Source organism: Chiloscyllium punctatum, chromosome 36 (assembly GCF_047496795.1).
Source record: "Chiloscyllium punctatum isolate Juve2018m chromosome 36, sChiPun1.3, whole genome shotgun sequence".
In the NCBI taxonomy this organism is placed as follows: domain Eukaryota; kingdom Metazoa; phylum Chordata; class Chondrichthyes; order Orectolobiformes; family Hemiscylliidae; genus Chiloscyllium; species Chiloscyllium punctatum.
Genome location: NC_092774.1, coordinates 33,115,487 through 33,141,613, shown reverse-complemented (window position 1 = coordinate 33,141,613; position 26,127 = coordinate 33,115,487). Strand labels below are relative to the sequence as shown.

The following is a 26,127-nucleotide window of genomic DNA, read 5'->3' as shown; positions in this document are numbered from 1 at the left end:
ATCTTTTCCATGTAGAGGGTGGTGCATGTATGGAATGAACTGCCAGAGGAAGTAGTGGAGGTCAGTATAATTACAGCATTTAAAACACATCTGAATGGATAGATGAATAGGAAGGGATTAGTGGGATATGAGCAAAGTGCTGGCAAATGGGACTAGATTAATGCAGGGTATCTGGTTGGCGTGGACAGGTTGGACCGAATGGGTCTGTTTCCATGCTGTACATCTCTATGACTCTAAATAATAAAAAGTATATTTTGACAAATAACAAACTATATCCATGTTAACAAGGTTTAGTGCACCACATACTTTACTAACCATTCTCAACAGGTCCTGCCCCTTCAATGACTGAGGAACATAGACATGCTGGGGCATAATCTCCTTCACTAGTATTTACACACTCCCCTAGGGAATTGCACAAGTAACAGCAAAGAGTAAACAGCACAAGGATTAAACAAACAGTGAGGGGGTAAACAGCACAAGGATTAAACAAACAGTGAGGGGTAAACAGCACAAGGATTAAACAAACAGTGAGGGGGTAAACAGCACAAGCCCCAGTAAAAGCAGATGGAAAGTGAGTGTATAATGTCACTATGACAGGACAGGCCCCACATTCCTTCCCCTCCGTCCCCCCCCCCAACCTGCCTCACCTTTCACCTCCCGGGCCCAGTACCTTCCAGGTGGCCCCAGAGTTGACACAGGGGCCGCCCCACGACCAGTAGAACTCCACCACCCAGGCGGCCGACGGGTTCCCAAACAGGCCCTTAACCCCATCCGCCTCCAGAATGGTCACCGGCTCCTACCTGCTGTACAGCCGGGCGGTGTGGCCGTGACACAGCAGCTGCACCAGGAAGGCGGCGGTGCCCAGTGACGGGTGTCTGCCCCGGGCCGCGCGGCGCCATTTTCCTAACGGCCGCCCCTTCCCCGCTCGAGCGACTTCTCCTCCCAACCGCCTTCACCCCCGCGTGACGTCAGCTCAGGGGGGTGGGCGGGGCCGGGGAGCCTCACCGTCACCAAGCAACAGACACCTCGCGCTACAACTGCTCATTCACAAAAACAAACTCTCCTGTCTCGCTCTGCAGCTGCAGGGGGGACACTGCCACGTTTCGAGGAGCCCTGTCTACATTGGGAAAGCTCACGGCTCAATTTAAACAGATATCCCGACATATAACGGAACGGCGTCATATCTAAAGGGGGCAATCTGCATTTTAAACGGACGTGGACATTTTAATGGGTATTTCTGCAAATAAAGAGGTTTAAATGGACGAGATTACATTTCAAAGGGATGTGGGCACATTCAAAGGGATATCTTAATATGTAAAGTGACGCAGTTATATCTAAATGAATCTACCATTGGTGGGTCCACATGGGGGAGATATCGTTCAGTTGCCCGAAGTGCTGGAAGGCCTTCAGCAATTCCTCAGCCATGCTGAGGTACCAGTCCGTTCACACCGGGGAGAAGACGTTCTCCTGCCCGAGTGTGGGAAGTGCTTTACCCGCTCCTCCACACTGCTGAAGCAGCAGCTGGTCCACACGGGTGGGGGAGGGGGAGGCCATTCTGATGCCCTGAGTGCGGGAAGGCCTTCAGCAATTCCTCCACCCTGCTGAAGCACCAGTGTGTCCACACTGGGGAGAGACCCTTCAGCTGGCCCGAGTGTGGGAAGAGGTTCATGTTTTCCTGCAACTTGCGGAACCACCAGCGGGGGCACCATCGCTCCCAGCAATCAGATCCCACCAGTGACGCTGCCTTCGGTCACCGCCCAGGACTGAATCCACTGCCAGTTCTGACAGTGGGTGCAGTGGGAGAGTAGTTGGGCTGTTATTGTTTTCTGCTGGAATGCAATTGCCCCCCCTACACCCCACAAAACCAACCCCATGGTTGCTCAGGGTTAGCACTGCTGCCTCATGGCATCAGGAACTCAGGAATAATTCCACCCTTGGGGGTCTGTGTGCAATTTATGAAGGGTAGGAAAATGGATCTGAGTGGGTTAGTCTTCGGAAGATCAGTGCAGATGTGTTCGGCTGAAGGACCTGTTTTTCCACATTGTAGGAGTTCTACGATCCTATGAGCTTTGCTTTCAGGGGACACTGCTGCTCATTGAGCCAGGGACTGCACATTGCCAATGAAATGATCTAGAGAAACCTAAGACCGCAAGAACATCAGAGCAGATGTTAGACCAATGAGCCGGACGAGTCTACTCTGCCATTAGTTAGAGACAAAAGTAGTGCAGATGGGATTAGCTACAGTGTGGAAACAGGCCATTCATCCCAACAAGTCCACATCGAACCCTCCGAAGAGTAACCCATCCAGACCCATTTCCCTCTGACTAATGTACCTAACTCTATGGGCAATTAAGCATGGCCCATCCACATGACCTGCACATCTTTGGTTTATGGAAGAAAACAGGATCATCCAGAGAAAACCCACGCAGACACTGGGAGAATGTGCAAACTCCTCACAGACAGCCACCCAAGGCTGGAATAAAACCTGGGTCCCTGGCTCTGTGAGGCTGAGCCACTACATGTTGCAACCCGAAGTTGGTAAGCAGGAGGTTGGGAGAACACAGCAAGCCAGGCAGCACCAGGATGTGGAGTAGTCAGCGTTTTGGGTCTTAACCCTTCTTCAGGACTGAAACATTGACTTCTCTGTGAGAAACGATTTACGGAAATGTTGTTGGGGGTTGGAGGATTTGAGCTACAGGGAGAGGCTGAATAGGCTGGGGCTGTTTTCACTGGAGCATCGGAGGCAGCAGAGTGATCTAATTGAGGTTACAAAATCATGAGGGGCATGTACAGGGTAATAGACAAGGTCTTTTCCCTGGGCTGGGGGAGTCCAGAACTCGAGGGCATAGGTTTAGGGTAAAAGGCGAAATGTATAAAAAGGGACAACTTCTTCATGCAGAGGGTGGTACTTATATGAAATGAGCTGCCACAGGATATGGGTCAGGTGTTGTCAAATGGGACTAGATTAATTTAGGATATCAGGTCAGCATGGACAAGTTGGACCAAAGGGTCTGTTTCCATGCTGTACGTGTCTCTGACTACTAGTCCTGATGTAAGTTTAAAATAGAGTCCAAGTAACTTTGAATAGTTCAATCTTGTTGAGCTCACCTCCTCAAAAGTTTCAGATGCTGAGTTGGACAAAGTATCCCATCAAGTTCAACACAAACCCAGAGTTGAAGAAGTCAGAAGTCAGAACACCAAGGGGACCAAAACTGATCACAATATTCCAGGTACGGCCTCATCAACGTCCTGTATAACTACAACATAACTTGCCAACATCTGTACTCAATTCCCTAACCAATGAAGGTCAGTGTGCTGAAACCTCTCTTCACTGCCTTGTGTACCGATGTTGTCAGAGATATAGGACCTACATGAAACTGATACACAATCCAGCTGCTGAGAGCCCAGAAGCAGAGTAGTGCTGCGTGAGTGTGCTAGGCTTTAGATTTTGACACCACCTCCCCACACTTCTGGAGACCTCAGGTCTGTAGCTTGCCTTCTTATCCTTGAGGGTTTTCCACCTGTTTGAAACAGCCTGTCCTGCAATTAACCCCTTTACGCCAAGGCTTTCCTTCTACAGGCAGAATTAATTGTCCTTCTGTCACACAGTTATTAAACACCATTATCTCATCTGTCCAAAGGAACAGCTCATTGTTTTGCCTCCTCCTGCCCAGCGATAGTTAATGTATGTTATTTGTTAACTCCCTTGTAGCAGTTTCTCATTGGCCCTTTCGTTTCTTGGTCCAGAAAGAGTTATTGCAGACTCATGAAGTTATCAAAGTTCTGGAGTTTACAGGATCACACCACATTCCTCTCTGCCTCCCCCAGGAATAACGATTGCTCCTGAGATACTCACAGTTCCTGACGTTCCTTGATATCCCCAAATACAATCCATATGTCAGGAAATCACTGGTGCTGCCCTGACATAGATAGTCATTGTTGGAACAGAAGATTATGGGGAGAAAATGCAGAAATCCGAAATGCAAAGAGACTTGGGAGTTCAAGTCCAGGATTTTCTCAAAGTAAACTTGCAGGTTGAATTGCACTTTCCCCTGCAAGTGCCGAATGTGTGACGCCAGCCCATTTACCTGCTCCCTCCTCGCTATCCAAGGGGCCAAACTTACCTTCCAGGTGAAGCAGCACTTTACCTGCACTACCCGCAATCCAGTCTACTGCATTTGCTGCTCACAATATGGGCTCATCTACATTGGGGAAAACGAACCGTAAACTGGGAGACTGCTGCACAGAACATCTACGTTCTGCCTGCAAAAAAGACCCTGAGCTTCCAGTTGCCTGCCAATTCCACACCCCACCCTGTTCCCTGGCCAACATCTCTGTCTTAGGTTTGCTGTTGTGTTCCAGCGAAGCTCAGCACCAGCAGAACGAAGAGCACCGAATATTACACTTGGGGACATTGCATCCCTCCGGTCCCAATATCGAATTCAATAATTCTAGGGCCTGAACTCCATGGTATCCTCGTCCCTGCCGCACACGCCAAGCCTTGTTATCACATAGTCTGTCATTCCACACTACTTAACCACGAACAGTGTCCATTAACAGTTATTCACCCCCACCCCCCACCCCCCAACTCCACGCAGATCGTTATCAACTCCTTTTTCTGTCCAACAGTTCTTCCTTCGCTTTGGGCTCTGTCCTGATCTTCCCTTCCTCCCACAATAAACCGACATTTTCCCAATCACCATCAGTTCTGTGGAAGGGTCACCGGCAACTCCTGTTTTTTGTTCCTGATATACAGCATCCGCAGTTCTTTCAGATTTTTATTGAGAGAGAGTTGGAAATTGTTTCGAGAGACAGAAGGAGAAGGGGGAGAAACAGAACAGACATGAACGGAAAATCATTGTAGTGCGATCACTTCCCTTAAGCATGAATAGAGCGCCTGGGTCGTCCGTGAGCTTGTGGCGCAACGGTAGCGCGTCTGACTCCAGATCAGAAGGTTGCGTGTTCAAATCACGTCAGGCTCACTGCAATCAGCGTCTAACATCTCAAATGAAGAAAGGAATACGTCGTATATCAGTTGTATCAAAAGTTCTTTGCGGAAACTTTCGATCACACGTGAATCTTTGCTGTCAGTTTGATTTGTGAACACTGTGTCGGGGAGGTGAGGTGGTGTGCCCAATGTGCGAAGTAGGAAGCTCCACGCAATGTGCGAAGTCGAACACAAACTGTTCATCACGGGATTTAAACGCACAGTCGCTTCGTTCAGTTGGTGACCGCGGGGTGTGAATAACATGATACCGATTTTTTTACAACATAATCTAGAGATTGCCATCCAGGTTTTAGTCACATCACACTGCCACGTAATGATGTTATGGCCTCAGTAAACTATAATAACGTGAAGATCGCTGGGATGATTTTCTACATCCGACTGCAATATAAACACAGATCATTGTTTCCAGTTTTGGTGGAACAAAAGACATCATATTGATGGAAAATTACAGTTAGTGCAAACACAGCTAGCCATCGATAAATATTAATCCTGTTCACTTCAATGGCCAAATTTCAATTCAGGAACCAAGTGCACTCGGCTGCTTGTAACATAGACAACATGACAAAATGGCTCATAGGAGGAGAAATGGGACATTGAGGAGAAGTGAAATGTTTGCTTTTGGTCACCTTCACAATTGTGAGAAAAACAGGTTGAAAGGATTCTTAAAAGGTGTCTGAAGGAGTGGTGAGGCATAACACTTCAGACAGTGCAAAGGGGAAGACCACTTTCTAGTGGAAGAAAAAGACATTCCTTATTTCTGAAAGAACTGGGAAACCGAAGAGGGGATGAAATCTGACTTGGGAGCTGTTTCCTATTTGTTGAGGATGTTGCTTCATCACAGTCTTGGTTTAGACCATAAGCTCTTCATCAGGAATAAAGGGTGGCCCAAGGGTGCTGAGAGATAAATGGGAAGGAAGTGAGGCTGGAGGGAAGGCAGCTGGGAGTGCAATAGGTAGATGGAGGTAGGGATTGATGGTGATCGGTCAGAGATGAGGGTGGAGCAAATAGGTGAGAAGCAAGGTGGACAGGTATGACAGGTCAAGAGGTTGGTGTCGAATTGGAAGGTTGGATCTGGGACAAGGTGGGGGAGAGGAAATAAGGAAACTGATGAAATCTGCATTGATACCATGTAGTTGGAGGGTCCTAAAGCAGAAGTTGAGGTGTTTTTCTTACAAGTGTCGGGTAGCAAGAGGTTGGCAGTGGAGGAGGCCCAGGACTTGCATGTCCTTGGTGGAATGGGAGGGGGAGTTAAAGTGGTAAAAACAATGACTGCAGATGCTGAAAACCAAATACTGGAAGAGTGGTGCTGGAAGAGCACAGCAGTTCAGGCAGCATCCAACGAGCAGTGAAATCGACGTTTTGGGCAAAAGCCCTTCATCAGGAATAAGGCAGTGAGCCTGAAGCGTGGAGAGATAAGCTAGAGGAGGGTGGGATAAAGTGTTTAGCCACAGGGCGGTGTGTCGGTTAGAATTAGAGTCCAAGAGTTGTTCCCTGAAATATTCGGTTAGTTGGCATCCAGTTTCCCCAATGTGGTTGAGACCATATTGCGAGCAATGGACATAATCTTATTAATACATTGCATAAGCTTAGCCTGCCAGAATTATTTTCTTTTATTAAATTAAAGAAAATTTTTATTCAATTGGATGACTGCATGAAACGGTTTGTTGGTGAGATTTGATTCATCACTCCCAAATGAGACGATGCCATGAATATCAGTGAACTGCTCTTTTTGTTAAAAACCACAAGTTCTTGATTTATTTTCACAACTTACTGGTATTCACACGTGCACATTCAATGTCAAACTCTGACATCAGAAATTAAATTACAGCATTAATTTTGACTTGAGCTATTCGAACAAACAAATTAATATCACACAGTGAATCGCAAGTCTGATTAATCTGAAATTAAATTTGACCAAAAAAATATAAAATCAAGATGGGAGATAAGAAATGGGGGAAGGGCAGAAGGCGAGAAATGCAGCATCATAGAAAGTGCTCCCCCAGAAAGTGCATTTTACCAACCACCACTGCTAAATATAAACACTCTGATATGATCCTTCGGTTTTAATGTAAACCATAGCCCCATACAGTAGGTACCATTTAAATGAGTTAAAAATACAAGCATTGAGCAAATCCAGCTTCCAGCCTTACCCCCCACCCCCCACCCCCCACCTCGCTTCTTTGAGCTTGGACCATCCTCCAGCGCCGGGGGGTTGTTGAACTCCTGGGCTCCAGCGGCCACGCCTCCACTGAAGAAGCTTTGGGAAACAGATGCAAAGGCAAGATGCAGAACAGAGAACCTTTGTATATGAAAGTAGCTTACAGAGACATTGAGCAATAGAATCACATGGTTTTTACCCATCGACCTCTGGGTTATCTACCCAGCACACTCACGCAGCAATTCTCTACTTCTGTGCTCCCAGCAGCTGGACCGTGGATCAGTTTAAAGTAGGTCCTATATCTCTGTTTACATCGGTACATAAGGCAGTGAAGAAAGGTTTCAGCACACTGGCCTTCATCAGTTAGGGAACTGAGTACAGATGTTGGCAAGTTATGTTGTCGTTATACAGGACGTTGATGAGGCTGCACCTGGAATATTGTGATCAGTTTTGGTCCCCTTGGTGTTCCGACTTCTGACTTCTTCAACTCTGGGTTTGTGTTGAACTTGATGGGATATTTTGTCCAACTCAGTATGTTTAAACAGTATCTCTCAGAGGGATTCATCTGAATCTTTTCAGGAGGTGAGCTCAACAAGATTGAACTATTCAAAGTTACTTGGACTCTATTTTAAACTTACATCAGGGCCAGTAGTCAGAGACACGTACAGCATGAAAACAGACCCTTCGGTCCAACTTGTCCATGCTGACCTGATATCCTATATTAACCTACTCCCATTTGACAGCACCTGACCCATATACTCTGGCAGCTCATTTCATATATTTACCACTCTCTGCATGAAGAAGTTGTCCCTTTAATTTGTTTCGCCTCTTACCCTAAACTTGTGCCCTCTAGTTCTGGACTCCCCTACCCAAGGAAAGGACATTGTCTATTACACTGTCAATGCCCCTCATGATTTTATAACCGCTATTAGATCCCTTCTCTGCCTCCAATGCTCCAGTGAAAACAACCCCACGCTCTTCAGCCGCTCCCTGCAGCTGAAACCCTCCAACCCCCAGCAACATTCATGTAAATCTTTTCTCATAAATAAGTCACTCTTTCAGTCATGAAGAAGGGTTAATACCCAAAACGCTGACTACTCCACATCCTGGTGCTGCCTGGCTTGCTGTATTCTCCCAACCTCCTGCTTGCCAACTTCGGGTTGCAATATGTAGTGGCTCAGTGATTACCACTGCAGCCTCACAGCGCCAGGGACCCAGATTTGATTCCAGCCTTGGGTGGCTGTCTGTGAGGAATTTGCACTTTCCCCCAATGTCTGAGTGAGTTTTCTCTGGGTGGTCCTGTTTTCTTCCATAAACCAAAGATGTGCAGGTCATGTGGATGGGCCATGCTGAATTGCCCATAGAGTTAGGTACATTAGTCAGAGGGAAATGGGTCTGGATGGGTTACTCTTCGGGGGGTTAGTGTGGACTTGTTGGGACAAATGGCCTGTTTCCACACTGTAGCTAATCTCATCCAATACATTTGTTACTAACGAATGGCAGAGTAAGCCAAACTTCTTCTCCGATGTTCTTGCGGTCTTAGGTTTCTCTGGATCATTTCATTGGCAATGTGCAGTCCCGGGCTCAGTGAGCAACAGTGTCCACTGAAGGCAAAGCTCATAGAATCATAGAACCCCCACAATGTGGAAACAGGTCCTTCAGCCAAACAGATCTGCACTGATCTTCGGAAAACTAACCCACTCAGATCCATTTTCCTATCCTCCATAACTTGCACACAGACTCCCAAGGGTGGAATTATTCCTGAGTTCCTGGTGCCATGAGGCAGCAGTGCTAACCCTGAGCCACCATGGAGTTGTGATTGTGGGGTGTCGGGAAGGCAATTGCAGTCCAGCAGAAGACTAAAACAGCCCACCGACTCTCCCACTGCACCCACTGTCAGAAATGGCAGGAGGTTCAGACCTGGGAGGTGACTGAAGGCATCATCACTGGTAGGATCTGATTGCTGGGAGCGCTGGTGCCCCCGCTGGTGCTTCCACTAGTTGTAGGAAAACATGAACCTCTTCCCACACTCGGTCCAGCTGGAGGGCATCTCCCAGGTGTGGGCACATTGGTGTTTCAGTAGGGCAGAGGAATTGCTGAAGGCCTTCCCACACTTAGGGCAGTAGAATGGCCTCCCCTCCGCCGCCACTGTCCCCCCCCCCTCCCCCCCAACACGCCCGTGTGGTCCAGCTGGTGATTCAGCAGTGTGGATGAGCAGGTAAAGACCTTCCCACATTCGGGGCAGGAGAACAGGAGAATGGCTTCTCCCCGGTGTGGATAGACTGGTGCTTCAGCAGGGCCGAGGAATTGCTGAAGGCCTTCCTGCACATAGGGCAACTGAACGACCTCTCTACCATTTGGACACACCAATGGGCCAGTACGTCGGAGGAAAGAGCAATGCCCCTCCTGCAGTTGGGGCAGAAGAACGGCCTCTCAGTGTGGACCCACTGGTGTCTCAACAGATGGGAAGAACTGCTGAAGGCCATCTCGCACTTGGGGCCGGAGAACAGCCTTCCCCGGTGTGGGCCAACTGGTCCGTCAGCAGGGCAGAGGAATCACTGAAGGCCTTCCCACATTCAGGGCAGTAGAGGGGCCTCTTACTCTCTGTGGACCCATTGGTGCTTCAGAACCCTTTCAAATTTCATAATATCCTTCTGATTGGAGGGACACCAGAATTGCACACAATATTCTAAAAGTGGTCTCACAAATGTCCTATACAGCCACAACATAACTTCGCAACTCCAATTCAGGCAGCATCCAAGCAGCTTCGAAATCGACGTTTCGGGCAAAAGCCCTTTGTCAGAAATAAAGGCAGTGAGCCTGAAGCATGGACAGATAAGCTTATCTCTCCATGCTTCAGGCTCACTGCCTTTATTCCTGACGAAGGGCTTTTGCCTGAAACGTCGATTTCAAAACTACTTGGATGCTGCCTGAACTGCTGTGCTCTTCCAGCACCACTAATCCAGAATCTGGTTTCCAGCATCTGCAGTCATTGTTTTTACCTTCCCAACTCCAATACTCAGTCAGAGGATTGGGAACGCTTTCAAAACCCACAAAAAACAAACAGGAAAGAATGGAGGGACAAACCGAATTTTTGAGAGTGAGCTTGGAAGCATCACTGGGAAATCGGCGGAATGGGTTTATTGGGGACGCGTTCTCCTTAAATACACTATATACGTATTTCTCTTGTGGTCTTCGTAGTTTCTCTGTGCTGCAGTGTGTCGTGGCTCGTTGAAATAATGTCCTGATGCAGCTTCGTTTGTGGGTGTTGGGATGATTGCTTCTGTGGTTAAGTATTTGGTTTGTGTGTGTTGTTTTTCTGTAGATGCCAGTTTGAAGTTCCACATTGACTGTTCGCTCTACTGTGACATCGAAGAATGCTGTTTATTGTTGTTCTCCTCTTTTTCAAACTAGGAGCCCCCCTCAGGCCATAGTCTCACTACTTGGAACACCAATATACAGACTAGTCAAAGGCCTCCACTGAGGACTAAAACACCAAGTCGAAGATTCATGCCACTCCATTTACTCCATCCAAGAATTCCCAAACACCAAAGACACGAAGATAGAAGAGGATGGAATAATGTTGTCCTTTGACATAACAGCCCTGTTCACATCCATTAACATCAACGTGGCCAAAGAAAACTGAAGACACTACTCGAAGAACTAAAGACAAAAACACAGAACCAACTTCAGCAGCAAAGATAACACTGTCAACCTCGTGGAACTGTGCCTTATCACCCACTTCATATTCAGTAACAAGCCCTACAAACAAAACAACGAAACGCCCATGAAACACTTCTGTCATCAAAAAATGAAACAAATTAGAGGAAACCTACAACACCATCAACAATCTCCTTCCTGGCATAAAATTCACAAAAGAGGAGAACAACAACAAAGTGCCATTTCTAGATGTCACAGTAGACCGAACAGTCAATGATAAATTCAAAACAGCCTCTGCAGGAAAGCAACACACGCGAACCAAGTACTTAGCTACAGAAGTAATCATCCCTACACATACAAACAAATCTGAACGAGGGTACGATTCCAACGAACCACAACACAGTGCAGCACCCAGTGACTCCGAAGACCAATAAGTAAATCTACAGCGCATTTTAGGAGAATGGGCAGCCAAAAAAACACACTGCAAATAGCTTCCCTGACCGGGAATTGAACCCGGGCCGCAGCGGTAAAAGCGCCGAATTCTAACCACTAGATTACCAGGGACACGGCCGCGAAGTTTGACAGGTCTACTGAAAATTGCTTCCCTGCCCGGAAATCGAACCCGGGTCACGGCATTTCGAAGGCTTCCGCCAAAGTTGTTTCTTGTATCCATTGCTCCCGATGCGGTCTCCTCTTCATTGGGGAGACTGGAGCCCCGTCGCAGAGTCAAGTCACAACGTTTGAGGGAGCATCTCCAGGACACCCGCAATAATCAACCCCATCGCCCTGTGGCCCAACATTTCAACCTCCCCTCCCACTCTGCCAGGGACATGCAGGGCCTGGGCCTCCTCCATCGCTCCTCCCTCCCCACCCGATGTCTGGGGGAAGAACGCCCCAACTTTTGCCTCGGATACATTCAACCCCAGGACATCAATGTGAACTGCACCAGTTTCCTCATTTCCCCTCCCCCCCACCTTACCTCAGTTCCAACCTTCCAGCTGAGCGCTGTCCTCAGGACCTGTCAATCTCCCTTCCCACCTATCCGCTCCACCCTCCTCTCTGACCTGTCACCTACGTCCCCACCCCCATTCACCGATTGTACTCTTTGCTACCTTTGGCCCAGCACCCCCCAATTTATCTCTCTACCCTGGAAGCGTCCTGCCTCTATTCCTGATGAAGGGCTTTTGCCTGAAACGTCGATTTTCCTGCTCCTCGGAAGCTGTCTGACCTGCTGTGCTTTTCCAGCACCACTCTGATCTAAACTCTGGTTTCCAGCATCTACAGTCCTCACTTTTGCCTACCCAATAAACCCAGTGTGCCGATTTCACATCAACAAGCTGACACAAGGAGACACAACGTCTACAGAAACCCTAGCCGCATTACTTTACATTAAAGACATCTGGGAAATGATGTCCAGACAAATCAAACCCCTCAGCATCATGGTAGCCCACAAATTTACCAACTCACTTAAACAGCGGCTAATGAACCTGAAATACCCGATACAAACAACCAGCAAACGAATGTTATTTACAAAATACCATACAAGGAAATATATACATGAACTCTGCCACACAGGTCTCTGTGGCAAGAAATGCTGGGATGAGATAAGGAAGATTTTTTTCAGCCAAAATGAATCGACACTGACTGGACAGCCATTTAAAATCAACGCTGTCAGCCCAGGATGGAAGACCTGAAGGGATGAACAGTTTTCTTATTTCCTGAAGACTTACAAAGCTGAGACTGGGTTTTGGTGTTTGTTTCCTTTCCACTCCGAGGAGCCGCAGTGGTTGGGGCGGTGTGTTGGGGAAAGTGAAATGTGCCTGTGAGCAGCGTGTGGGGCTATTTCAGCTTCCTCTCCTCTGACAGCGCTGTGACGGGACTCTGATGTTCTCAGGGACATTTACTGACGCGACACAGTGAAAAGAGTCTCGTTCCTGCAGATCAGGAATTCAAACCGTATGCCGGCTTCAGGACAATGAGAAAGATTATTTGGTGTGTGTGAAGAAGCTGTGAGCTGCATTTCAAACAGGTCGGTGGAGTCAGATGCGTCATCCGTTTCGCCGGCGCCATGCAGCAGAGGTCTGACTTTAACACGGACATGGGCAGCAATGGGAACATTCACAAGAGGAACAGCCAAAGATAATCACCGTCACTGCTTCCCTTCCATAGTCCCAACTTTGTGAAGCAGTATCTTTCACAGGCAAATAAAACACCCTTGTCCACAGGTGCCCGCTTAACTTCGATCACGACTTCACGCCCCTCACTGTTCTAGTCTCATTTCCAAACTCTTGGCTGAGAGCCTCAATAGCAGCTCTGTGGGTATCTGCTTGTTCCACCCTGACGGGCAGTGGGTTGCAGATTCCCGACCAGTCCCAATGTGATTGAAATATTTCAACTCCTCCACTGATTTGCATTTTAAAAAAAAACCGTGGAGCAGTCTCCCTTTTCTTTTGATGTCGTTTCTCAACTGTAGTCGGCAGGGTTCACACCTGCGTGGGGGAACCGCAATGGATTTCATGTCCATCGCATTCACCACTCGGCCCACCAATACAGAACCACACTGACAGCTTCATTTCCCAGGTCTCTCTGCCTGTGGAGCTGAGAAAGAGTAAAGCATTGCTGAGTTTGTTTGAATTCAATCACTTCACAGGTTTCGAAAGGGTTAAATATCTGCAAATGGAGAGTCTGGGTGTTTCATCCCGAAAGATGAAATGGACGTTCAGTTAAAAACAAAAACAGAAATTGCAGGAGCAACTCAGCAGGCCAGGCAGCATCTTTGGAAAGAGAATCAGAGACAACATTTCAGAACTCGTTTTTTTCCTCATCCAAGTACATCCAAACCTGCTGAGTTTCTCCAGCAGTTTCGCTTTCTGTCTCGGATTCTCAGCATCCGCAGTCCTTTACGTTAGAAATTCAATCAATTCAGAAACCCCTTTTTACTGCCTCAGTGGAGAAGATTTCCGTTTGGGAAACATTTTCCTGAAACCATTAAAAACGTGCATTTTCGCAGCCAAGAAAGCGGTAGGAGCGAGAACAAGAAACACTGCGTCTCTGGGTGGTCTCGAACCACCAACCTTACAGTTAACAGCCGAACGCGCTGACCAATTGCGCCACAGAGACCACCCTGGCGACCGCCGGCACAATGTCTTTGAGGAACCTACTAATCAATTCATAATTCAACCCGCCCCGCCCAAAATTACCATTCTCCTCTATCAGTTTTACTTTTCCATAATAAAGCCTTGGACATTCATTATGGAGACATGGGGACAGCCTGATCCCACCATCTGCAGGCACATCCATGTCACTAGGAACGAGCTGTCCTACACCGGGGCCATCGCCCTCCGATCCTTTCAGTGTTTTGCCTCTTCCCAAATTTTCTCATTGGCCCCGAGCCGAGAATGGGTTTGAATTCCTGATGTACAGAGAATTCTTTCAATGTCTCGGGTCAGTTCATGTCCCGAGAATATCAGAGTCAATCAGCCTCTTAAACAAGGGGACGGTGTCTGCTCAGTCCGTCAGTTCATCCTTCATTCTCCTCTAATTCCACTTCCCAAAGAGTTTCTAAAGATTCACAAAGCTGGAGACTGGGATTTGTGTTTTACTTCCTGAACATTTTTGCACCTGCTAACTGACAATATTTTGCTAAGACCTCTTCCCTATTGTAACATTTGCATCATGTCCAGGGATGAGCAATTTCGATTTTGTGGAGACATTCCCAAGTTTGGGAATGTTCTCTTTGGAGCAAACAAGGTGAACTGGAGATTTCCGGGGGCTGTTGGCAATGATGGGAGAAGACGTGGTGTGAATGGGCAGGTTAATGATCAGAAAAATCTATTGCCACTGACTAGGGTCAGTTACCAGAGGACAGGGATTGAAGTTCTTTAATGGAAAGCAGCATTTGTGTCGAACAAACAGAGAATACTGCAGAAAGCCAACGGGTCGAGCAGCATCTGTGGAAAGGTAAACTGAGCCGACGTTTTGGGTGTGCTACGGTTTTTGTTCAGAACTCAGTCTTTTGCCTCTTCCCAAAGTTGGTCCAGGTCTGTGTCTCAATTGACAAACACATGGCAAGTGCAGTACCGCAATGTGAAATTATAGCCTTTGCTGTTTTTTTTTTAAACAGGCAGTGCATTGATTAAATGGTGACGCATTGAAATGTGGAGAAAGTGATGACTAGAGGTGAAAGTCGAAAAATGTGGCACTGGAAAAGCACGGAGATGTGTCACTGGTCAGGTAGCATCTGAGGAGAAGGACAGGGAACGTTTCGGGCACAAGCCCTTCATCAGGAATGATGTATGGTTGTACTAAGGGGTCTCAGAGTACCTCCACACCAGTCAATGCCAGTTGTCGGGCAGATGCATCAGGCAATGAGCCAGGCAAGTGATATATTACGAAGAGGAATTGAGTTCAGAAGTGGGGTCATTGAACATATTCAAGGCGAAGTTCATCTGAGTTTTGAACAATACAGAAGTGGATGCTTATGGGGGGAGGTTCGAAAATGGTTTTATGACCAGTACAGGTCAGTCACAGAGTCAGACAGCACTGAACAGACCCTTCATCCAACTAGTCCATGCTGAGTATGTTCTCAAACTAAACTCGTCGCACCTACCAGTGTTTGGCCCATAAACCTTCCAACCTTTCGTATTCATGTACTTATCCAAATGTCTTTTAAACGTCGAAACTGTACGTGTATAAAATCATGAGAGGCATAGATGGGATTAATAGACAAAGTCTTTTCCTGGGGTGGGGGAGTACAGAACGAGAGGGCATGGGTTTCGTGTTAGAGGGGAAAGATACAAAAGAGATCTAAGGGGCAACTTTTTCACGCAGAGGATGGTACGTTTATTGAATGATCTGCCAGAGGAAGTGTTGAAGGCGAGTACGATTGCAACATTTAAAAGACATTTGGGTAGGTGTATGAAAAGTAAGGGTTTGGAGGAATATGGGGCAGTGTGCTGTCAGGTGGGACAAGATTGGGTTGGGATAGTTGGTCGGCATGGACAAGTTGGACCAAACAGTCTGTTTTTGTGCTGTACATCTCTATCTCAATGTTTAACATACTCAGTGACCTGGCCTCCACAGTTTTCTGTGACAATGAATTCCATAGATTCACCACTCTCTGGCTGAAGGAATTTCTCCTAATCTCCATTCTCCCTTTATGCTGAGGCTATGCCCATGGGTATTAGTCTCTCCTCCCAATGAAAACACCTTCCCAATGTCCACTCTGTCCAGGCCGTTCATTGTTCTGTACGTTTCAGTTAGATCCCCCTTGAATGTGGGCCTGTTAATCAGCATGAACCAAACCCTTCAGGATGAGGACATCCGTGATTAGATTCAACAAAGTGAGAATGGAGGGTGAGAGTGTGGGATGGAGATTTTCAGCTTTTAATGAATACGGTAGGAAAGAAAGTTTAATATAAATTATAATTGATCAGATGAGTCGATGGGCCAAGGAGTAGTGGATTGAGTTTAATTTAGACAAATATGAGCTGTTGCATTTTGATGAGGTAACTCAGGGCAGGACCTATGAGGTTAATGGTAAATTAATGGAATTCTGTGTTCAAGGAAGCAGTAGAGGCAGCTTCAGTAAGACACTGTTGGATGGGTTTTTTGCGTGGTAAGGGAATTAAAGGAAGTTGGGATAATGCAATTAGGAGGAGCTGAGACGATTGATCGATCCACCATGATTTTAATGAATGGCGGAGCAGGGTCGATGGGCCAAATGGCCTACTCCTTCTATTACTTTGAAACCATAACCCTGCGTTTCCCATGGCTAATCCACCTAACCTGTACATCCCTGGACACTGGGCAATTTATAATCGCCAATCCAAATCAAGGCCAGTGAGCAATGCAGTGATGTGGAAACCAAACACCAGAGAATGATAGAAAGGGACAAGGAGAATAAATGTACTAGAAAGCAAAACTGGATTCTAACCATCACAAAAAATAAAACTAAAAGCTCAGTATGTGAATGTGTGCTGCATTGTAACAAAAGCGAATTAATTGACTGCACACATTGAAGAGAATAATTATGATCTGAGACTCCATACAGAGCTATGGCTTCAGAATGACAAGGGTTGGATCTGGAATATCGAGGGAATACGTGGCATTCAAGTCGAGTGAGAAGCTCAGTAACGGTAGAGGGTGGGCACTGCTAATCAAAGCACTGATAGCATGGTAGTCTGGTGTCAGCTCGGATTTCAAGTCCTGATTTCTCTGTCCTCTGATCTCCCTGTTCCCACAAATTTAAATGTTGTCTGTTCTCAGCTCTGCTCGATTTCTGTTGAAGCTTTGACCCCCTTTTACACCTTCTGGAGCAATAAAATATTCTGAGCCTCCTGGAAATAACACCTTATCTATACCCCTCCTGATTTTAAAAATCTCTAAACTTATCTGTCAACTTCCTCGGCTCCATTGGAAAAATGTCCCAGCTTCTTCTTAATTCAAACCCTCCATTCCCAGCAACACGCTGGTAAAGTCAGGAATAGGGAATTGCATCAAATCACATAAATGTACCGTCTGAAACAATCTAGCTGTGTTCTGGCCTGAGATATTGAGAGTCCTTGGTGAAAGTAATTACGAACGCAATAATTTTTGTCACAGATTTGAACAATCATTTTGCAACAAAGGGGTCTACTTTGATAAGGAGGAAGTGGTCATTTCTAGGGTAAGTGAACAGTTTGTAGATCAGGGAGATGAAGTTCCAGACACTTGGGAAGGGCAAGGAATGAATTTGATAAATAAGACAAAGAACTGTGGATGCTGGAAATCTGAAACAAAAACTGAGAACACTGCAAAAATTCAGCAGGACTGGAAGCATCTGTGGAGAGAAAGCAGAGTTAAGGTTTCGAGTCCAACAACTCCTCTTCAGGATTCTGAAATAGTTTATGATAACCCTTTAAGTCATCTGCCCAGTTTTAAGACCATAATACACAGAGGCAGGATGAGGCCATTTGGCCCATCGAGTCTGCTCCACCAGTCGATCATGGCTGATTTGTTTCCCTATCCCATTATGCTGCCCTCTCCTCATAACCCTTGACCCCTTACTAATCAAGAACCTATCACTGTCTTAAATGCCCTCAATGACTTGGCATCCTCAACCCTTCTCCGAGTGGAAACATCATCTCCACGTCCACACTATCCAGTCATAGAGTAGCACAGCGCTGCCTGACCCACTGTGATCTCCAGCATTTGTTGTTTTCAGGAAGGATTCCAGCATCTACAACAACGCGCTTCTAAATTTTGTACCCAGTTGGTTAGCGCTCCCTGGATCCCGTGATATTTAACCTTACTCAACAATCCACTGTGCAGTACAATTAACAAAGTTCCCCGCTCCCACCTCTTTCTGCACACATGGGCAGCACGATGGATCAGTGGTTCGCACTGCTGCCTTACAGCACCAGGGATCCGCTTTCGATTCCATCCTTGGGGCGACTGTCTGTGTGGAGTTTGCACATTCTACCTGCCGTGTCTGCTGGGTTTCCTCCGGGTGCTCTGGTTTCCTCCCAAAATCTAAAGATGTGCAGTTTCGGGAGAAGTGGCCATACTAGATGGGTTCACAGTGTGCAGTAAGTGTAGTGGAACGGGATAGGGGAATGTGTCCACATGGGTTACGCATTGGATGGTCGATGTGGACTTGTTGGGCTGAATGGCGTGTTTCCACATTGCAGGAATTCTACGTGGCATTCCCCCAACTCCAGAGTCTCAGCACTCTTTGGTTTTCCCATGGACAGTGTGTGGGAGGGAAACAATGTTTTACATGGGAGTAAGGTTCCGTGAGTGTGAAGCTAAAAGTAAACGCAGTGCATTGCTTGAGCTGTTTTCCCCGGTATACCAGAGGCTGAGGGGTAATCTTACAGACGTTTATAAAATCATGAGAGGCATGGATAGGATAAATAGACAAGGTCATTTCCCTGTGATGGGAAAAGTCCAGAACAGGACGATATTATGTTTGGGGTGAGGGAGGCAAGTGTAAGGAATGATCTGTCGGAGGAAGTGGTGGATGTAGGTCCAATTATAACATTTAAAAGGCATCTGGATGTGTATATGAATAGGACGAGTTCAGAGGGATATGGCCAAGTGCTGGTAAATGAGACGAGATTAATTTCGGCTATCTGGTCGGCACGGATGAGAAGGACTGAAGGACCTGTTTCTGTGCTGTGTATCTCTATGACTCTGGCTTGCCTGTAATGTTTGCCCTGCCTGTGTGTTCAGTTTCTGTCTGGTGTCGGTGACAATGCCTTGATATCTCATTTCCTCCATCTCCCCACTTCCACCTTCCCAGATGTTAACTATTTCATGTCTGGTTGTTTCTCAAGAAGCTGCATTGAAGGTTCATCCTGAATTGACACTTCTTTTTGCTTCCCAAAATCAGACTTACTCACTCCTCGATGTCGTGAAAGATACTAACTCTCAGATGGAGGTATCCAAAATTCAGAGGTGTCTGTCTTGATGTTTTCACTTTTCGGTCTCTGTAAGATCCTGAATCAGTTCCGTCGGGAGAATTAGTTTGAGCGGAGTGAGAATAGAGGGGTGAGAGGAGGTGGGATGGTGCTTTCAATTTTGTCGAAAAAGAAAAGAATGTTCTGCAGAAAGTAGAATTGCTTGTTTGGAATTTCCAACCTGGACTGACAGTGATGACTTTTGTAATCTCTTTTTACAGATTATTTGAAGATCTGCAGACGGAAGTTTCAATATCAATAGATGAAGAGCTTTGCCTGAACCATTGACTCTGCTGCTCCTCAGATGCTGTCTGATCTGCTGTGCTTTGACTCTGACTCTCGAGCATTTGCAGTCCTCAATTTCACGTCAATGTCTGGCAGTCACTGAATCCATCGGGACTATAACAATTTTCGACTATGATTCTGTGAGAAGGAACCAAGCTTTTTGGTTCCTCTTTCAGTACGTTTTCAGCATCAGTGAGACTGGATGAGAGACCCGACTATTGAAGCACTCTGATTGTGGAGCCAGTAAAAGTTATCCAGACTGGGAGGAGGAATTCACGGCAGGAGGTGCTGTACACGCTTTAGTGAACAGCTGAAGCCTCGGTCATGGAGAAACCCAAGGAATCCCGTCCCGTGGATAAACCATGAAAATGTGGCAACTGTGGGAAAGGCTTCCGTTTCCCATCTGACCTGGAGACTCATGGGCGCAGTAACACCGGGGTGAGACTGTTCTCCTGCCCTGAGTGCGGGAAGACCTTCAGCAGTTCCTACTTTCTGCAGAGGCACCAGCGGGACCACACAGGCGAGAGGCCATTCTCCTGCCCCGAATGCGGGAAGACCTTCAGCTATTCCTCCGTCCTACTGACCCACCGCCGGGTCCACATATGAGAGAAGCTGCTCCAAGTACGGGAAGGCCTTCAACGATACCTCTGCCCTGCTGAGGCAACAGCGGGTCCACACCGGGGAGAGCCCGTTCTCCTGCCTCAACTGTGGGAAGGGCTTTACCCAGGCCTCCCACGTTCGGGTCCATACGGGGGAGAGGCCCTTCCCCTGCCCAGAGTGCGGGAAGGCCTTCAGCAATTCCTCCCAACTGCTGAGGCACAGGTGGGGCCATACCGGGGAGAGGCCGTTCACCTGCCCCGAGTGGAAGCAGAGGTTCTCATCATTGTGCACCTTGCAGAAGCACCAGCGGGCACACCAGTGCTCCCAACAATCTGATTCTGCTGGTGAAACTGCTGTGGGTCACTGAGAGCACTGAACCCCTGCACATTCTGACAGTGCTTCTCATGGGACATCGGTCGTTTTGTTTTTGTTTTATGCCGTCGTGCTCCCCCACCCCTGTAACTTTGCTTCCATTGGGCACTGCTGCTCGTTGAGACCAGGAGCTGTTCTCTCTAGATTCTACTGTCCAGTTAAAGAATTGTTGGCTCTTTCTGGGAATGAGTCACAGCCTGTAAGAAACGGCTGAATACTGGGGTGTCTATTCACATTCAGCAGTGACTTTTAAATTAGATTTACAGTTACGTGTCTATGAAACAGTCATAGTCCAAATATTGCACAAAGGCTTGGCAATCCATTGTTGGAAACTGTTTGCTTGAATTGGTAAGTTTAAAAAAAAATTCTTTTTTAATTTGCCGCTTAAGTCTCTGTCTCTGAGATAGTGGGGGGCTTGATCAAAGGGTTTAAATCATTGCTCTTAATTAGATTATCTTCTTTAACTTTGCCCGAGAAAATTTGCCATATTTATAATTGTTGGTTTTTGTTTAAATTATAATGTTGATGAGCAAGATCTGTTCTTCATCAAGTCTGGTTCGGAACAGTTGAGAAATTGAGGGACATTGCATGTTTAAATTTCACTGTGTTGTGAATCTGGTGACAGTGACATTCATTTGTATTGGGTTGCTTACCCTTAGTTGTCGTGTCTTCCACCCCAACTATTCACTATGGTAGTGAGTTCCGCAGTCTCACCACACTCTGAGGTTTTTCATGAAATCCTTAGTAGAGAATTGTAAGGGAAAATGTTGACAAGGGCAGAATATAGGGTGTTAACTGCAAATGCCAGGAAGACATTCGACAAAGTAAAAACATAACAATGTAGAGACAAATAAAGAACTTTGACAGCAATGAGGAGGTCACACGTCAGAGTTCAAGTTAATGATCGTGACAAAAAGAAAAGGTAGTCTGCAGATATTGGATATTGTAATGAAGCAAGTTTCTAGATGCCGTAGTTTGTTTAAGACGATAATAAGAGATGAAATAATCAAAACCACTCATGTAATTTGATGTCGGTAACCATAAGGTTTGTGCATACTATTAATTGATATAGGCCAATTGCGTGCAAGTCGGCCATTCAGCCCATCGAGTCAACATTGACTGACCGTCCCACCCAGACCCAGTCGTTACCCTATCCCTGTAACCCTGCATCTTCCATGGAAAATCTACCCTCAACGGCACGTACTTTGGACCGTGGGAGGAGGCCAGAGCACCACAGGAAGCCAACGCAGACAAAAGGGGAGAATGGGCAAACTCCATACAGAAGGTCGGCCCGAGGGTGGGATCAAACCCAGGTCACTGATGCCGTGAGGCAGCAGTGCTAACCACCGTGCCACCACCACATGCTGTTCTCTAAAGAAGTGAATTTCAAAGACTCGAGAACACTTGTGAGAAAAACAAAACTCTCCTATCTTAAATGAGAGACTAGTCTCTGGCTAGAATTGAGTTGACATTACATTTACATTAAGTCCTCTCCAGATGTTATACAGCTCCATCGGATCATCTGTTTCTTCTAAACTCAAACTGACACAAGCACAGCCTGACATCCCCTTGTCCCCGATTATAGGTTGAGTAAATGAGCGACCCTCCACCTCACTGGTTTGACAATGGATGCCCTCAATCCAAGTTGACCTTAACTGTCCAAAGTCTTGACCCCCACGCCACAATGTGGTCAGCCGCACCTCAGCCCTGAACGAGAGCAGAGGAACTAACCAGACAGCAGTGAGGTGGATATTGCATTCCCAGAGAATAGTATTCACATGAGAATGTTGTTCAGCTCACATTCGGATCATTGCAGGGACTATATCTCCTGTCACTTACATGTCTTTGATCCCAATAACAGTCAGTTGTGTTGTACATTGTGTGTGTTTTATCTGTGTTTCACTACATGATTTTCTGTTGCTGTCATTCCCATTAGGATGTGTGAATTCAGTAACAGATAATCGTCTCAGTTCTGAATTTTCCTTGAGGATTGTTGTAGAACGGACTAAGTGTCAGTCAGAATGGAAGAAGCTCTACTGTTTATTTAACCCTTTGCTGTCCTTCTCCTGGGACTGTATGAATGGGGAAGTGTAGATGGAGGTTTACTCTGTATCTAACCCAGTGTAGTCTCTGTCTTGGCAGTGTTTGTTGGGGACAGTGTTGAGGTAGCTTCACTTGAAATTGAAGAGTAGAGGAAGCTTTATTCTGATTGTCATTCCATGCTGTCCTTGTCCTGGGAGGTTTAATGGCATCTATAATTGAAGTGAACGCAATTTGGCTGTGGGAGTGGAGGGTACTTCTACCTGAGCACACCCATCTTTGAGATTGCTGTGCCGATCAAGACAATCTCAGACACCTTCATGCACTTTTCCAACCAAGCACAGGGTGGTTAAGGGTGGGTATAAATGCTGGCATTGCCAGCGAAGCCCACACCCCATGCATGAATAAATACTTTCTGTTTAAAAGTTACATTCACGTTCCAAACCCTCTAATGTATGATTACTTATATGGTAAATTCCTGTCTGTTTGGAATTTCATTTTAAAACATAGGAATTTGTCAACCATGTAGAAATATAACAAGAACAACAAATGGAGAATTTAACAGGTAATGAGCAGGACCAGAATGCTGAGTCAGCCTGACCTCCAAGGCTGAGAGAGTTCTCCCAGATGTTGAAGTTACACCAGTGCCTTTTACTCTTGCAGCTTCCCCAAAAGTTTGTCCCTGATGTAAGATCATTCAATGACCCGAAGTACGAACTGTTTTTATCTCCATAGCTGGTGCCAGAGTTCCTTAGTAATTCCAGCCCTACTGCTCTACCCTTTTATGGGATTTGAGCTTCCCTAAGTCAGTGTAATGAAGAACTGCAGATGCTGGAGATCTGAAACGCAAAAATGCATCAAATGCTGGAGAAACTCAATAGGACTGGCAGCACATGTGGAGAGAGAAGCAGAGTTAGCATTTTAAGTGCTGTGACCCTTCTTCACAACTGTTCTGGACTCAGGCCAGGATATTGACTCTGTTTCTTTCCTTCTCTCTCCACCGGTGTTGCCAGACTGGCTGAGTTTCTCCAGCAATTTCTGTTATGACACTTGCACAAGGTTGATGTTTGTCATCCATCCCTAAGTGCAAGGTGTCTTGCTTGTGCCAATTCAGAGGGCATTTTAAGAGTCAACCACATTGCTGTGGGTCTGGAGTCACATGTAAGACTGACCATGCAAGGATGGCAGTTTCCCTCCTGAAAGGACATTGGTGAACATGGGTTTTTATGGCAATTGACGTCAGTGCCAACGATACCACACTGAGACTAACTTTGTGTTCCCCATTTATTATTTGAATTATTCACATCTCACCTCTTGCTGTCTTGTGATTTGAACTCATGTTCCCTGGATTACTCATCCTGTGACATTATGACTACACTGTTGTTTCCCATTCTTTGCTATTTTGTGTTTGCTGTTCACGTCTTTGTTCTCTGATGTTTGGGAAATTGAACCTGTTTAAAAGATTGCCCTAAACTTGTCCGTTTGACCACCTGCCTTAATCTGTGCTCCGGTCTTGTGATTTTTAAAGGAATTCTCATTATGTTCATGTGAAGCACTTTGACATAGTTAATTGTACCACAGGTATTACTTGAATGCAACTTGTGTCCCTATCTTAATATCTGAAAGTACAGGGTCATATTTTAAATGTAGAAGACAAAAATGAGGATGATTTATTTTCTTTCTGAGGGTTGTGTGATTTTGCAAAAGGCAGTTGGTTCAAAATCTTTAAGGCAGAGGTAGATATGTTCGTGATAACCAAGTGGATGGAAGTTTGTCGGGGATGTGTAGGAATGTAGAGTTGAGGTTGAATTCACATCAGCCATGATCTTATTGACTGTTACAGCAGGCTCGAAGTGCCGAGTGGCCTACTCCCGCCCATTATATGTTTGTATCAAGCGGTCTGTGTCTCCCCTCTTATAGCTATGAACTGGGTAATTCCTTTCCAATATTGCCCCTTGTAGACAGTTAATTTCACACCAGATGGCCCCCTATTGGGAGCAGGCACATTGTAGCGATTGCAGTATTTCTTGTGTTAATTTTGTGGCTTCTTACTCAGTGTTGCTGAGAATCTTCGAAATAAAAACCAAAACACTTCTAATATTATCGCACGAATGGAAGTGTTGGTTTGGATGTATCATTGTTGAATTAGCCATTCCCATCTCTTCCAGAATTCTGTGTTTAAAGCCCTCGAGTCTGGTTTCCACCCCTGAAGCAGTTCTTTTCAAGGTCATATTTGACATCCTTTGTAAAGCTGACAGGGATAAAAATTCCCTCGTCGACCTGCAGACAGCCTTGATCAGAGTTAATGACAGTACTGACCCTCTCCAGCATCACTCTATCCTCTGGGAGGGTCTGCTTTTAGCGTTTTCTGTTCTTATTTATTTTCCGGTAGCTGCTGGTGTTGGCATCGATACTGATGATATCCAACTGTACCTGAAGACCACTTCTCTCCCGACTCCTCTATCATTCATAATTTACCAATAATTTCATCTGAATGCCTGCCAAATTCCAGCACTGGTTAACCATAAACATTCCCTTAGTTAAATATTGTGAAGTGTGAAGCCATTATTTTAGCCCCAAGGTTCGACGTGAGCCCCTGTCCCCCCCACCAACCCCACCCCCACCCCAGTAACTCTGTTGACAGCCTTCATGTCACTTTAAAACTAGGATCGATAGATTCGTGAAGAGCCGGTGGATGAAAAGTTACAGGAAAAGGGCAGGAAAGTGAATGTGGGGAATGCCAGATCACCCAGTGTCCTACTGAATGGAGAAGCAGGCTCAAGGGGCTGAATGGCATATTCCTATTCTTATTTCTTATCGTTTCCGAGCCCTTACCTCTGATACAGGACACTGACTTCAGTGTGTGCCATTACTGAGAGTGCTGATGTTCCCTTGTGTAATATCAACAACTTAGCAGCTGCTAAAACCTCTTGCTCCTTTATTAACTCCAAACACAATAGCCAATGTGTTCAGGGGAGGCGATGGCCGACTTTATTGTCACCAGACTATTCACCCAGGTAATGTTCTGGGGACTTGGATTCACAACCTGCCACGGCAGATAGTGGAATCTGAATTCAATATAAATCCGGAATTAAGAGTCTAATGATGAAATCGTTGTGGTTTGTTGTAAAAACTTGTCTGGTTTCCTGCTGTCCGAACCAGACCTGATCTACATGTGATTCAGATCCACTGTCAGCTGGTTGAATCTTCACTGCACTTTCAATCAAAACCTCCACTATAACCTCCCTACGTTTATAGTCCATTTAAAGGCCAATCTCCCTTTTGCCTTCCCTATTAGTCACTGGGCTCCCAGAAGCAGGATCGTGGATCAGTTTAAAGTAGGTCCTATATCTCTGATTACATCGGTACACAAGACAGTGAAGAAAGGTTTCAGCACACTGGCCTTCATCAGTTCGGGAATTGAGTATAGATGTTGGCAAGTTATGTTCTAGGTATACAGGACGTTGATGAGGCTGCACCTGGAGTATTGTGATCAGTTTTGGTCCCCTTGGTGTTCTGACTTCTGACTTCTTCAACTCTGGGTTTGTGTTGAACTTGATGGG

The 26,127-nt window shown here is 46.2% G+C and overlaps 2 non-coding genes across 2 annotated transcripts; one reads left to right on the top strand and one right to left on the bottom strand.

Annotated features, from left to right (window-relative positions):
* The first annotated feature begins 4,910 nt into the window (after positions 1-4,910).
* Positions 4,911-4,982, top strand: trnaw-cca (transfer RNA tryptophan (anticodon CCA)). The gene has a single exon. It is a non-coding gene; the product is annotated as a tRNA-Trp (tRNA).
* A 6,336-nt stretch (positions 4,983-11,318) lies between these two features.
* Positions 11,319-11,390, bottom strand: trnak-uuu (transfer RNA lysine (anticodon UUU)). Its single transcript has one exon. It is a non-coding gene; the product is annotated as a tRNA-Lys (tRNA).
* Positions 11,391-26,127: the final 14,737 nt, after the last annotated feature.